We start from the raw sequence: 13,197 nt of genomic DNA, 5'->3' as shown, positions 1-13,197 counted from the left end.
CTAAGTCCAAGAAAAAAAGCGCCATCAAAACAAGCAAAAGCAAAGAGAGGAAGAAGACAAAAAATGTTTCCGGAAGTCGCCAGGGTCAGTCAGGGTCACCACAAAACTGTCGTTGATGACTCTGGAATATAAAACCCTAAAGAGGTCATTCAGTCATTCCCCTCATCAGAGGGATGAGAGAATAAGGCCCTGAAACAGAATTACTTCTCTAAACGCTCCTATCTGGGCACTATATGCATGCTGCCAGCAGGGAGGGTAATATGGCCCAAACTCAGGTAATCCCACTTCACACCCTCTCCCCTAGAGACAAGACATGAGTATTTTATTCTAATATAGATGTTGTAATTGCCTCAGCGTAATTTCTGACATGACATCCTGTATTTACCTTGATGACAACTATTATTTTTATGAGACTCAAGGTCCACTGGTCCCCAGAGAACATCAAAATACAGAGTAAACCTTTTTGAAACCTATACATTCCAAAAACAAACCAATTTTCTGATCAAACACTAAATATTTATGGCATTCATATTTACCTCACAACACAGAAAGATGAAGATCACAAGTGCTTACCCACCAGCTGTGTGACGGAGCGGAACTTAACGGGCAGTGAGGAAGTAAAGGACCTGGGGGTTTGCAGAATGTGGCACAGGATTTTCACCCACAAACAACTCCAGACTTCTTCCAATTTTCCTTATCTGTGGACTGCTGTTATAATTTGCATTTTTATCCCTTTTAGCATCACTCTCCACAGATACCTTTGGTTCTAAGACATATTAAAATGACAACAATGTGGGATTGCAGGGACATCCCAGCTCACTGGCTTTCTACACAAGCTTTTGTTGCCTTCTGTCCCTTCCATTTTCCTGTTGTTCCCATGGCTACAGCCTTGACGCCCTGCAAAACTTTAGCTCCTTAACTCTTACCAGTCTGTGTCTTACCATCTGCCAAGGAAAAGCATTATGAGTGGTGGTTTTAAAAGCCTCATAAAAAGTTCACAGGCAGTTTGAAGCAAAGCTTGTGATCTTCTCTTTGCACATGCCTTAGAAAGTCAGCATGTGAGCTTTCGGGCAATGAGGCAGCCAGCTTCTTACAAATGTTTCCTGGGCTTCAAAATTGCCCATCAGTGTATCACGCCTAATGGGTTTGCCAGGATGTTGACTTATCTGGCTTCCCTGGCCATAGGAGCCCATGGCTGCACTGACGCGTTAGCCTCTGCCTGCCTCCCCTCACCCCATCTCATCCCCACTGGCCAGGACCATCCACACTTGGCAATCTAGAACAGACAGAGGCGGTGAGCTTGCACTTCAGACTCCAATCAGATTGAAGTTCAGCTCCTTCATTAGTGGCTGTGTGGTCCTAGGCAAGTCACGGAGCCTTTCTGACCCTCAGCTTGCCCCTCTATGAAACACAGGGGTTCTAAAAATCAGGCCTTCCCTTAGGATTAGTGGGAAAATTGTATCATATAACCAAATTACATACAGCCCATAATAGGCTTTCAAGAGGAAGGTCTTTCACACCTACTTCCAAGACAGAAGAGATGGTTGAGAAACCCTTCACAAACTAACACTATGGTCAGCTCTGAGCTTCATTCGCACGCCCCTGCTATCCAACAGCAAAGCTTCACAACCGGCAACCTCACACTTCAAAAGGCTGTTAACGTCCAGTGTTAAGTAGCTCTAGTATAAAGTACAGAAGAGAAGCCCAAGGAGTGTGCCAAAATGCAGATTCCCGGATCACTGTCCTCAGAGATTCTGATTCAGTAGACTCAGGATTAGGACCAGGAATCTAAATATGTAACAGGCACTATAGGTCATTCAGAAAAGTAACTTCAGTCACATTTTAAGAAATTCTGAAGTAGTTTCAGATAAACTCATGATTCCTCTAGCACTTTCCAACTATGAAGCGCTCTCACATGAGCTCACTTGACCATCATCACCCCAGACAGGAATTCTAAAGGGGTGCACCCAAATCATCCCTAATCCTGGGACCATCCCTCATCCTCCCCTTGAAATCTGTAGCTGCTGCAGGAACTAACTCTTCTGCCCCAATTTAAAGGTTATTTTTATTTGGCTCATATTTAAAGCTGACAAAAACAACTCATTAACATGAAGAATGAGTTGAGATATTCCATGGAAGGTTAAGCCTGTTAAATCGTCAAACTTTACACAGAAATCTCACTGAAAACTACAATACTCTCAGAATCCTTATATCTACTTGTAGCTTTTCAGTCCTGTTATTACTGTATCTCTCTGTGTCTTACAGCTCCCCTTCCTTAAAATTTGCTGATCTTCATCACGCTTGGTTTGAGAAACCAAAAGCTTTAGGGGGACCACAGAGAAACCAAACACCACTAGGTACCAGTGAGGGAACGAAGGGCTCTTCTGTGAATCCAACGTACACTGCTTTAGTGTTGATTTATCCAAAATCTGATCAGCTCATCAAAGGCTTTTTAACCAATTACTTGGCTTGGGACTGGTTTGGAAACAGAGTACAATACAAGACTGTGTTCCTTTAACCAATATTAGCTAAGCAGGGCCTGAGTATCTATATTAAGTGTTTACATGATGGGAGAAAATTCATTTTCTCTACAGACATTTGAAATACAAAAATGGGTTCATAAAAAAAATTATCTAGATAAAACTATGTGGCACAGTTTTTATTCCCAAGCCCTCAGTGCAGAAAAGGAATATTAGGGCAGAAGTTTTTACATCTCTATGAACTCTAGCCTCCTCCCCAGGAGAAACAATGTCCTCTTGGGAGAGCCCTAACACCTCATCCACACCTGAGTTTCTCACCTATTATGGTAATCAAGTGTTCATGTATTGGCTTTAGACTTATGGTTTTCTGTGTAGACACCTCTCTTAGATTTATTTAAACCTCTTTAAAGAAAGAATATAGGTCAAATTCATTTTATATCTTCCAAAGTATTCAAAATATAAAAAGGACTCAATAAATTAGCTACCTGCAAAATGAAGAACCACCTGAGGCTGTTCCCACCACTGTAGCTACAACTCCGTCTCAAAGTTGGACTTTCCCCCAGATAAACATATTCTACATGGCCCCTTTCTAATTATCTGCCTTTTGACAATGGAACAGAGAAATGTCCAAGTTGAGAAATGAAGGGTGAAAAGACTATTTAAGCATTTAGCTATAATACCTCCTCCACAGGACTGTAAAATTCTGAAGAAACCATTTAAAGAACAGCTCAGGAGGGCCTAGGTGGCTCAGTGGGTTAAGCCTCTGCCTTCAGCTCAGGTCATGATCTCGGGGTCCTGGGACTGAGCTCTCTGTTTAGCGGGGACCCTGCTACACCCTCTCTCTCTGCCTGACTCTCTGCCTACTTGTGATCTCTATCAAATAAATAAATAAAATCTTTAAAAAAATAAAAGAACAGCTCAGAAATGTTTTGGGGAGAATACTTTCTCTACTCAGTCTACTCTCCTTGACTCCACAAAGACCCACAGATGACAGGAGGAGAAACAAAGAGCGGCCGACACCATCTTGTGGAGTTTTTCCCCTGATAATACCTAGCTTCTCTGTCACGAACCTGAGACAACTGATTGAGACATGAACCTTGGACCTTCAGGTAAACCCAGGAACCACAGCAGGAAAAGCAAAGCAGCAGTGACCTGAGGAGGAAAGAAAACTGAAAATGAGGAGAGTAGCTGGGAACCCCTCTAAGAAAGCATGAGGAGAGAGAAAATGAGACCAGGGTACCGAATGGACAAAAATGGGGGGAAGGGGTTTTCTGCAGGGGAAAGGTCTCTGAAGTCCATAGAGAATCAGCAATTTGGCCCGAGTATGTATGAATAATTGGGAATTAACTGTATACGCAAAAGACTTCACCTCATTTACCACAGCAGTTAGACAAACACCATGCTAAATCCAGTAAGACGCTGTGGGGCTGCAGCCTAACCAGGACCATTTGTCCTCGCTCTCCTCCATGACTGTATGGAAATTTCGCCATGCCTTTGCAGTCACCCTCTGATTCAGTATAGGTATGAGGCTTCTGTTTGTTTGTTTTGAAGAGGCTGGTTCCACTTCTCCAGATTGAGGTCTGAACAGGGCTACATTAACCCAGATGCCCTTTCTAAAAATCTTCCGAATCCACCCATTCAAAACATTAACATAAAAATAATCAGAGACCAGCTGCTGCAATTAACAAATTGTTTATATTTTCCCTTTCATTGGCTTAAAAGTACTAGAAGGAATTTTAAGCAAGATGAGTGTGCCATTTAGCTTTGGGAGTTTTAAATACATGATTTTCATGATTTTCAGGCTAAAAATAATAACCCGTCTATCAGACTTCTTAGTGTATAAATAGGCTTCAATTCACAAGACTACACTAAATGGGGGTCTCACCCTACAGCAGAAAACAAAGCAGGCAGAAACTGAGCTATTTCTGGAATAAGGTTCAGTATTTGGGAACTTATGGTCTTTCAGAATTTTCCCACCAGAACACAAGCATAGTCTTCCCCAAATATGTTCAAATGCTTTTGGTCATAACGAGCTGAATGATGAATCCACCCTTTGGTTGGGGAAAACGGGAGTCTTTCTGCGACTAGAGGTGTGAAAGTGGCAGGGCCTTCAGAGCCCTCCCCAGGAGCCTCTGGATTCCCCTTCCAAGGAGGTGGCCAAGAGTATAGAAACATTCCCCCAAAGGGCATCTTTTACCGCATGCATGAATGGATTCTCAGTTCACGGATGGACTCAGAGTTTTCCCTGTAAATAACACATCACTGAGCCAGGCTGTATCAACGCGGAATGAGTCTCACTGACAGCTCCCCTGGATCCCATCTCTGCCCTCCTACCACGGCGACAGCCTCTCTCCTAGGGCAGCGTGAGGCTTCGAGCATCTTCAGTGTGACTCACAAGGTAGCTCCAAAATTACAAATCAAGTTTTCTCCCATAGACAGTGGGTTCAAAGCAGCCATCAGAATTGTTGTTTACCTCTTGTATCTGAATGCAGAAATTACCATTAAGTTGTGTGGTAACCCTTTGGGCCTGATTTTAAAATAGTGATGGTCAAGTTCAGGGCCCCTGGGATAAAAAGAATGTGATACAAGCCTTGGGACCACACCAGGGAGATGTCCAAAAGAAGGAACAAATAATCTTTAAAATGGGCAGAAAAGGGAATTCTCCAAACTCCCTATCATTTAGCCCTGACCAAAAGGCTCATAACATTCCTCCTTCGTTGTACTGTATCCCAGCTTCTGTTTCTCTAACTTAATGCAAAGGGGAAAGAAAAATTCTGTTAAGAGACTCCCTAGGAAAAGTTAATGATTTAACTTTAAAAGTTTCCTATAAAGGACTTTACTGGGATTTTCTCACAACAAACTAAAGAATCATTTCAGTGCCCACATTCTATGGATGAGAGGCATTAAGACAGAAGATTAATTACAGCTGTAGGAAAACTGACGTCACTCAGACTAGAATAAACCCTTAGCAATCCACTCCTGGATTTGTCTTAATCTTCCATTGAAGAATTTGAGAAAATGAAAGAAATGAAAAGAAATAGGCTCCTTATATTCAAATCGTGATTATTTTTAAAACCATGACTTCATAGAACAACTGGGAAACACAAGACCTGGGTGATATAAATGCATACAAAAATAGGTAAGGAAACAGCACACCAGTTTGTCTAAACCGGTATTTATTTTAAGCTCTGACATGCAAGGTTTCAAAGAATCTGGGAATTCCCCAGGCGAGTTTTTGGAAATGTATTTTTGCTGTGTTCCCATAGAAAGATTCCTCTTCAATACCAGTTCTACTTCTTTTCTTCCCCAGGACCAGTCGTGAAATGCTCCAGTTCCTCCAAGAACTTACTGCTTTGGAACAAAAAAGAAAGAGGAGGAGGAGGAGGGATCTTTGAATTTTCCCTCAGATTTGCAAATTCAGACATTCATTAGTCACATAAAAAATCCAGAAACTAAGACCTAGGTAGTCCTACTTCTAATCTGAAATCTTCCTTACTTGGTCCCTATTTTTTTTTAAATCCAGAAATTGACACATACGTAGTTTTTGATCATGGGTTTAAATACACTCAAAACAATAAGTACAGAAATTCCCACAGGCATCAAAAAGAAAATGTCCATTTCCAGAGATGCCTTAGAAAACGTGTATCGAATTGTAGATCCCTCAAACTATCAGTTACCTCCTGACAGCACTAAAAGCTGCTAAATGATTTAGACCAGGGGGTGTCTGAATCCTGATAGCAGAGCATATTTTTGCAGACACACAATGTTTTCTTTTTGTAAGAGGCAGAGGAGGAGGAATGAAATGACTGGCCAGGCAGCAATGGCTCTCCTTAAAATAATAAACCTTAAAATGTTTCTAGTCAACCACAACATACCTATTTTGCTACAAACATATCTACTTTCACCACATGTCTACCTCTCAAATGCTGGCTTCCACTTCTAGCCCGAAACAATGGTACTAAAACACAGGGCAGACACAGGGTAAAACCCTGTACACATCTGGTGTTTATAGGGGAAAACACTACTATTGGATTTTTTATTTCTAAGTACTTTCCTTACTAATGTATACAGCTGTTTTCTGTTGGCTAATAATCAGAACTGTAACACACATGCACACTGGCTCCAGGCAGCGCTGTGCCAAGCTGTCTGCTCAGCTATGAAGAGCTGGAATTCGGACTGTCAGGGGAGATGCCCTTGTACTTCCCTCCCCACCCCCACCCCCACCCCATCCCCGCACCACACCCCACCCCGAAAACGTGGCAGGGTTGGGGGGAGTTAATACAGCTGTCTTCCTCTCAGGAACGCCCAAAGAATGCAATTCCTCCCTCCAAGCCTCCCCCAAGTCCATCTCCACCAGTATTATGTTCCCTGTTCCTACTAATATATGAAGAGAGATTTAAAAAGATATCCCATTCTTTAATAAAAAAGAATGGAGGAGGGGAAAAATGCTGGGCATTCAAGCTTCCGGCAGTAATATATGCCACATCTACCACAAGGAAAACACAGAAACCAGGCAGAATTTTCTAGACTGTGCGTGCTACAGCATACTCACAGAAAATGGCAGTTAATTTCAGAGAAGATGAATGAATGTGTGCTTCTGAACCATGTGTTTTTAAAGTACATTTTAAGCTTGTCTTCATATAATCATATGAAATGTTTGTGTACTCGTCTGGTGTGTTGCTTTATTTTCTAAATAAAGGAGCAACTTCGTTTTGAAATAATGGGCACAGGAGTTTCAGCTTTGCTTTTCTGCAGCCTTCCCCCTCTCAGCTCAGCTTACCACCTTTGTAGAGCCACGGAGACCCAGCACAGAAGGCCTTTGTGTGTAGGTCTGAGCCACAGATCTTCATACAGCCATTGCAAAGGCCTCCAAGGAGCCCCTTTCTTTTCCAACTAAACACAAAGGTTTTATCTTACAGTAAACAGAGAAGACTTTTAACATTAGAGCAATACTAAGGCGCTGAGGCCATACAAATGGCTCAACGATTTGCATAATGAAATTCTCTTGTCTTAGTTTGAACTCAAAACTACCTAGTAAAAACAGAGAGAGAGAAGTCAAGAGTGGGAAGAGCAGGTTTCAATACCTGAAAGCTGCCATTTACAAAATGTGTCTCACTCCTGCAGGTTTTCCTAGGGAGTGTGGAGAAGACCAGGCGAAAGGTTCAGAAACTATACAAGGCCCTGTTTCCACAGGACATTCCCAACCACCTTCATCCACTTGGGTCCTGGAGCAGGAGGGAAACAAAGCATTATATCCTTCCTTCCTCCCTCTCCAACAGCTCTGGACGTCACCATGGAAAGGAGACTGGGGGCAACTCCAGGAAGGAGTTCAAGAAATGAATCATTCAAGAAATGAATCATAACCCTGCTCACCTCCTCAACTCCAACCATTACTACAGCAAAGGTCAAGTCTGGGTATCTGTCCTGACTCACCAAAGACCCTCCTCTATGTGGCACATGTGGCCTTGATCATGATGGGGGCGGGGGAGAGGGGGAGGATATGGGTGACAATAAATATAGGATTTATCCACAATTCTGTATATTCTCCACCCAACTGAAGAGTGACAGAGAAGGCACTGCCAGCCTCTTGGAAGGAAAACGCTGCAGGAATCTACAGCATTAGGAAATAATTTTCTCCTCTAGCCTCACATTTCTTTTTTTTTTTTTTTCACATTTCTATTTTTAATAAGAGTCATCAATGGGGGAAGAAGAGTGGAACTTGGCTAATAGTTTTAAACATACCAATTAAATAACAAAGAATGAAATACAAACAAACAAACAAACAAACAAACCCGTAAGATCTGAATGGTAAGGATCCTACATGAAGGAAGGTAAATAGCAAAGCTTGCCAGGATGCCGGTCCAGGTCAAACAGCAGGAGCAGGACAGAGCCAGACCACACGGTCTTAAACTAACGTGCTAAAGTCAGACCGGCTTCTAGGTTCCTTCGGTTTTCAAGAATCCCATTTTTACGTCTAATGAAGCAATGAATTTCCTTCTTTGCGGTAAGCATAAAGTGCGAGATACTACTTGAGAATGTTCATCAAGTGCTATCTGAATGGAACAGCAGCAGCAAGCTTCCGGAATGGGGAACAAGGTAACTCATCCACCAGAAGTGAATGGACCAGAGCCAGGGATCCGGCACCAGTCACTGTTACGGGGAATGCCTCCTATAAGAGCGAGGCAAACTCAGCCAGCTCTTTCAAAAAGTGGGTTATCATCAAGTCAGTCCCTGCAGAAGGTTCTTCTGGCTGCACAGCCCTATCCATAAAATGGTTCTTAATTATTTGATGTTGGCTAAGTAGCCAGGAAACACATGACTCATCTCTATTGCTCTTCCATGTTGTTTTCCAACAAAGTCCCCTAATCTCTGCAGTAAACAAAACCATCCGGCTTAAAAAAAAACCATCCCTTTAGGAAGCGTTTAATCCCACATTTATTTTAATATTTAGCAACTACTTTGTGAGCACATACAAGCACCAGCACCCCCCACCCCCATTCCCAACAGCACCAACGGGCTTCACTCTACCAGCAGGCCTCAGCGCAGTAAAGTGCACTCAGCAGAAGGCTGCATGACATTCCAGAACCCTGCTCAGGCAACCCCTCCAGTCGCTCCTCTAAAGGGCTGTTGTGCACCTGTGGCAGCATCGATGAGGCTTTCAGTGTTGTTCAAGGACTCTGGGGAACAGGAACAACTATGGGCGCTGACAAGGGGTGGTGGGGAAGAACCTCAAACATCACTGATGCATTCTGCGATGTCACTCAGGAAACTATGACTGTGTGACATAAGAAAAACGCTGACATTGAGACGGCAGTGTGCGGGGGACCTAGAACAATCTAACTTAGCTGTTTGACAGTGAGGCCCATATGCATGTATCTACAAATAGGCCTAAATTATGAAATGCTAAATTATTAGCTATACACCACCAAAAGCAAGTGATTAAAAAGGAGTAAAGGTACCACACTATCTCTCAAAAGCAAGTCTGAATACCTGGGCTCTAAAAGTTCATGAAATTATGAAACTGAACATCCAACTCTTGATTTCGGCTGAGGTCATGATCTCATGGATAGTGAGATCAGGCCCCGTGTTGGGCTCCATGCTCAATGGGGAGTCTGCTTTAAGATTCTCTCCCTCTGACCATCCTTCTGCGCTCTCTCTCTCTCTCTCTCTCTCAGATAAATAAACCTTTAAAAGACCTCCTACTCATTAAAAAAAATAATAATAAAGTTTACAAAGATATTCTAGATCTGTATATATAATATTTATGCACAAAAAAGCCCACTAAATAATTATGATACATGGTTTTCAGCTAAGAATGAGGTATTAGGTAATTACTGTTTTACAAAGCTGTTCTTTTTGAAAGACAATTTTCTAAAAATAACCTTTAATGCCGGTGACGGAATCAGTACAGTTTTCACACACAAGTCTCTAAGTTGGTTCTGTGTTTGCTTCTGGGCTAAGGCGTGCCTCTGTGCCTCAACTCCATTCCTCACTGTTGCCATCTCCGAGCTGTTTCATTCCCTCACTGTGACTAAATATTATCCAGAGAACCAAACAAATAACACAAAAGATGACAGTATCAATCTCCTTGTCGTTTCTAGGCATCCCGCTGAGTGTGTGGTTGTAAATATTTAATAACAAATGGCTCTCCAGGAAAAAAAAAGGGGGGGAGGTATGTCCTGGATTGTAGCGTTTGCCAATTTCCTCCATATAAATAGTCCCACCATGACTGTTATCAACCCACCCACAGACACCACTGAACATGGACTCGAAAAGACAAGTACAGCAACACACTGCTACCCATCATTTCCGCCATGAAGATACAACTGACCTAAAAAACCTCAAAAGCACAGATCATATCAACATGGCATAAAATAACCAGGAAGTGGGAAGTTCTCAGTAATTATTATCTTTGTTATTAAATATAATTTAAACTGTAGGTTTGAATGTTTAATGTTTAATGATGGTGATGTTTAACAACTGCCTAACAAAATGTCTGAAAACTTGACAACCAGCTCTTTCAGGAGGGTACGTGCTATCTGCGGCACTCCAGTGACATGGTCTGCTCAGTCCCGTTGCATCATCCTGGGCAAAGCTGCAGTGGAATGGTAGGGACATCAGTACCTTCCCTGGCTCCCACAACTTCAATATAGCAGGAATCAAAGAGTAAAAGAAAAGAAGGGCTACTCTGACAGAAAACCATGCCAGGATACGGGAATATGGGTAATAATGGCCAGTGTCTGTTATTTTCTAGTTATCTTCACTGACTATGACAATGTGAAGCTGTAACTTGAAAATGAGTGTAAATAGTGCATTACATAGGATGTATCAGTGAACATACCCCAAGTAGCCAACGAACAGTCAGGAGCCTGCTCTGTGTGGGGAAAAGACCTACACCACAGCATGAAAACAGGTACTAGGCCAAAATCCTGCCTATGTTGGGAAATCCAGGGTAAGCATGCCACTGGAATATGACCACTGTTTTCAGAAAGGTGTAGCTCAAAATGGTCTCTCAGAAAACTTAAAAGAACTACAGGGAAAACAGGAATATGCTGTAAAATACAAGAAAACTACATGCAATCTCAGTTGTTTCCACTAGCTAATTGTGTGATCTCACACAAGAGTAAAGCCAATCAGTACTTACCTACCACGTACCAGACACTATACTACAAAAAGAGAGAAACATGGTGAACAAGACAGACGCAACTGCAACCTTCACAAAGTATATATTCTAGAATACACAGCCTAACATTTGAGAGCACTGGTTTACTGATCTATAAAATGGGCTGATCACTATTCCAACCTTGCAAAACTAGTAGGATAACTACATGAGATAATGAAATGACACAAAGGGTAGTCTTCTCCTTTCTGTGATTATCTAAATGTAAAAGCTAAAGAGGAACGGAGATGAAGAGACCTCCAAAATTCTAAACCATCTGAGTAAGTATATAAAGAAATGACTACTGTGACCTCCAAGAGTTTTTACAGATTTTGATTCTTTAGCCATTACCTTGGACAATCATAATTACCCCCCCCTTTTTTTAAGGTTTTATTTATTTGACAAAGAAAAACATTACAAGCAGGGGGAGCAGCAGAGGGACAGGGAGAAGCAGACTCCCCACTGAGAAAAGAGCTTGATGCAGGACACTATCCCAGGACCCTGGTATCATGTCCAGAGCCAAAGGCAGATACTTAACTGACTGAGCCACCCAGTCCGTTAAAGCCTCCTATTTCTTTCTTTCTTTTTCTTTTTCTTTTTTTAATAAGATTTATTTATTTATTTGAGAGAGAGGGCACAAGTGGGAAGGGGAGAGAGAGAGAGAGAGAGAATTTTGAGCAGACTCTGCACTGAGCAGGGAGCTTGAGGCAGGACTTGATCTCAGGACCGTAAGATTATGACCTGAGGTGAATCAAGAACAGGACACTCAGCCAACTGTGCCCCGTGGACAGTCATAATTATTCTCAAAGGAGAAATGAATATAGGAGAGCTACAGATCTAGATTCTAGAGTGTGTGGACAAACAGATCATGAGAGCACATGCATTCAAGTGAATTACTTCTGATTATACTCATAAGAACCCATTTCAATTGGGAGAGATAAAACAACTCAACATACCTACATACTCTCAAACAACCAAAAAAGGGCTAATAATCATTCACTCACTCACTCATTCATTCATTCATTCATTCACTCCACAAACTCATTCAATAAAAATTTACAGGGCATACTTTACAGCACTAGAAATACAGCAGTGATCAAAACACTCCCAATACATACTGGAAAAAAAACCAGACTCACAAGCTTAACTGTAAGACAATCCTCCTAATTCAGAATGAAATATGCACACTTTCTCCCCCAGAGTCAACATGGATACACACTCTGATCTAGATTAATTAATGCAGGATATAAAATCTGAAATAAACTTCAAAGATACTTACTCGGAAAAGGACATATTTAATCCCTGGATTCTATCCAATTTAATCTCTTTCTTTTCAACCTCAATGGTCTGCGATGTGCCTAGCAGACCCTGCCCCTGGCAAGATGTAATATAGCTTAAATAAATTATTTGTTGAAATGAATTAAATATAATTTCCTGAAGGGTCAATCCATCTAGTAATATAAATCAGAGCATTTTAAGTCCTTTATGTACCAAGTAATACTGAGAAGACCTCTTCAGACACCCACAGTCTCAAACTTCCACAGAACTCAGTCATTCACCTGGGAAACAGAAACCCCCTCCAAACAATAAAAACACATACTTCTCAAAAGAACAGAATGAAACAATCTGTCCTGACAACCAAATTATTTTCTAGTACAAACAGACATATGTTGGAATACTCAAGCATTTCTTGACCTAATGTGATTCATGAAGATTACAGCAAAATTCAAGGCTGTGAACACCCAAGTCGTATAAGTAAATAATGTCTGGCAGTTTTCTTTATTTTTGTACCTATCACCACCATCTGTAAATGTTCTATTATGTGGACATTTTTATGAGACAAATTATAAAATAGGATTTTACTTGTAGAAAACAGAATAAAAATTTATATGACTTTAGAACTGAAATTTAGTGCCCTGAAAAACAAAGAGTATGAATTTCAATCTAGAGTAAGTCTGTAAAAAATACTGCAATTGTACTGTATACATGTATATGTATATTGTTCTGTATATAGAACAAACTGTAATTTGGTCAAAAACATATTTAATCATAAAAAAC

General features: G+C 41.4%; 1 protein-coding gene and 1 long non-coding RNA gene across 3 annotated transcripts in view; both read right to left on the bottom strand.

Moving 5' to 3' along the window:
* FNDC3B (fibronectin type III domain containing 3B) overlaps window positions 1-13,197 on the bottom strand; it is a 342,975-nt gene that overhangs the window by 202,866 nt on the left and 126,912 nt on the right. The gene's annotated exons all lie outside the window — the stretch shown is intronic.
* On the bottom strand, window positions 5,640-8,846 carry LOC309843605. Its single transcript, XR_014300245.1, has 2 exons — window positions 7,565-8,846; window positions 5,640-5,828 (listed from the first exon to the last, which is right to left on the bottom strand). It is a non-coding gene; the product is annotated as an uncharacterized lncRNA (long non-coding RNA).

This window comes from Mustela nivalis, assembly GCF_964662115.1.
Source record: "Mustela nivalis genome assembly, chromosome: 1".
Taxonomy (NCBI): Eukaryota; Metazoa; Chordata; class Mammalia; order Carnivora; family Mustelidae; genus Mustela; species Mustela nivalis.
This window is presented reverse-complemented; position numbering and strand designations above follow the sequence as displayed.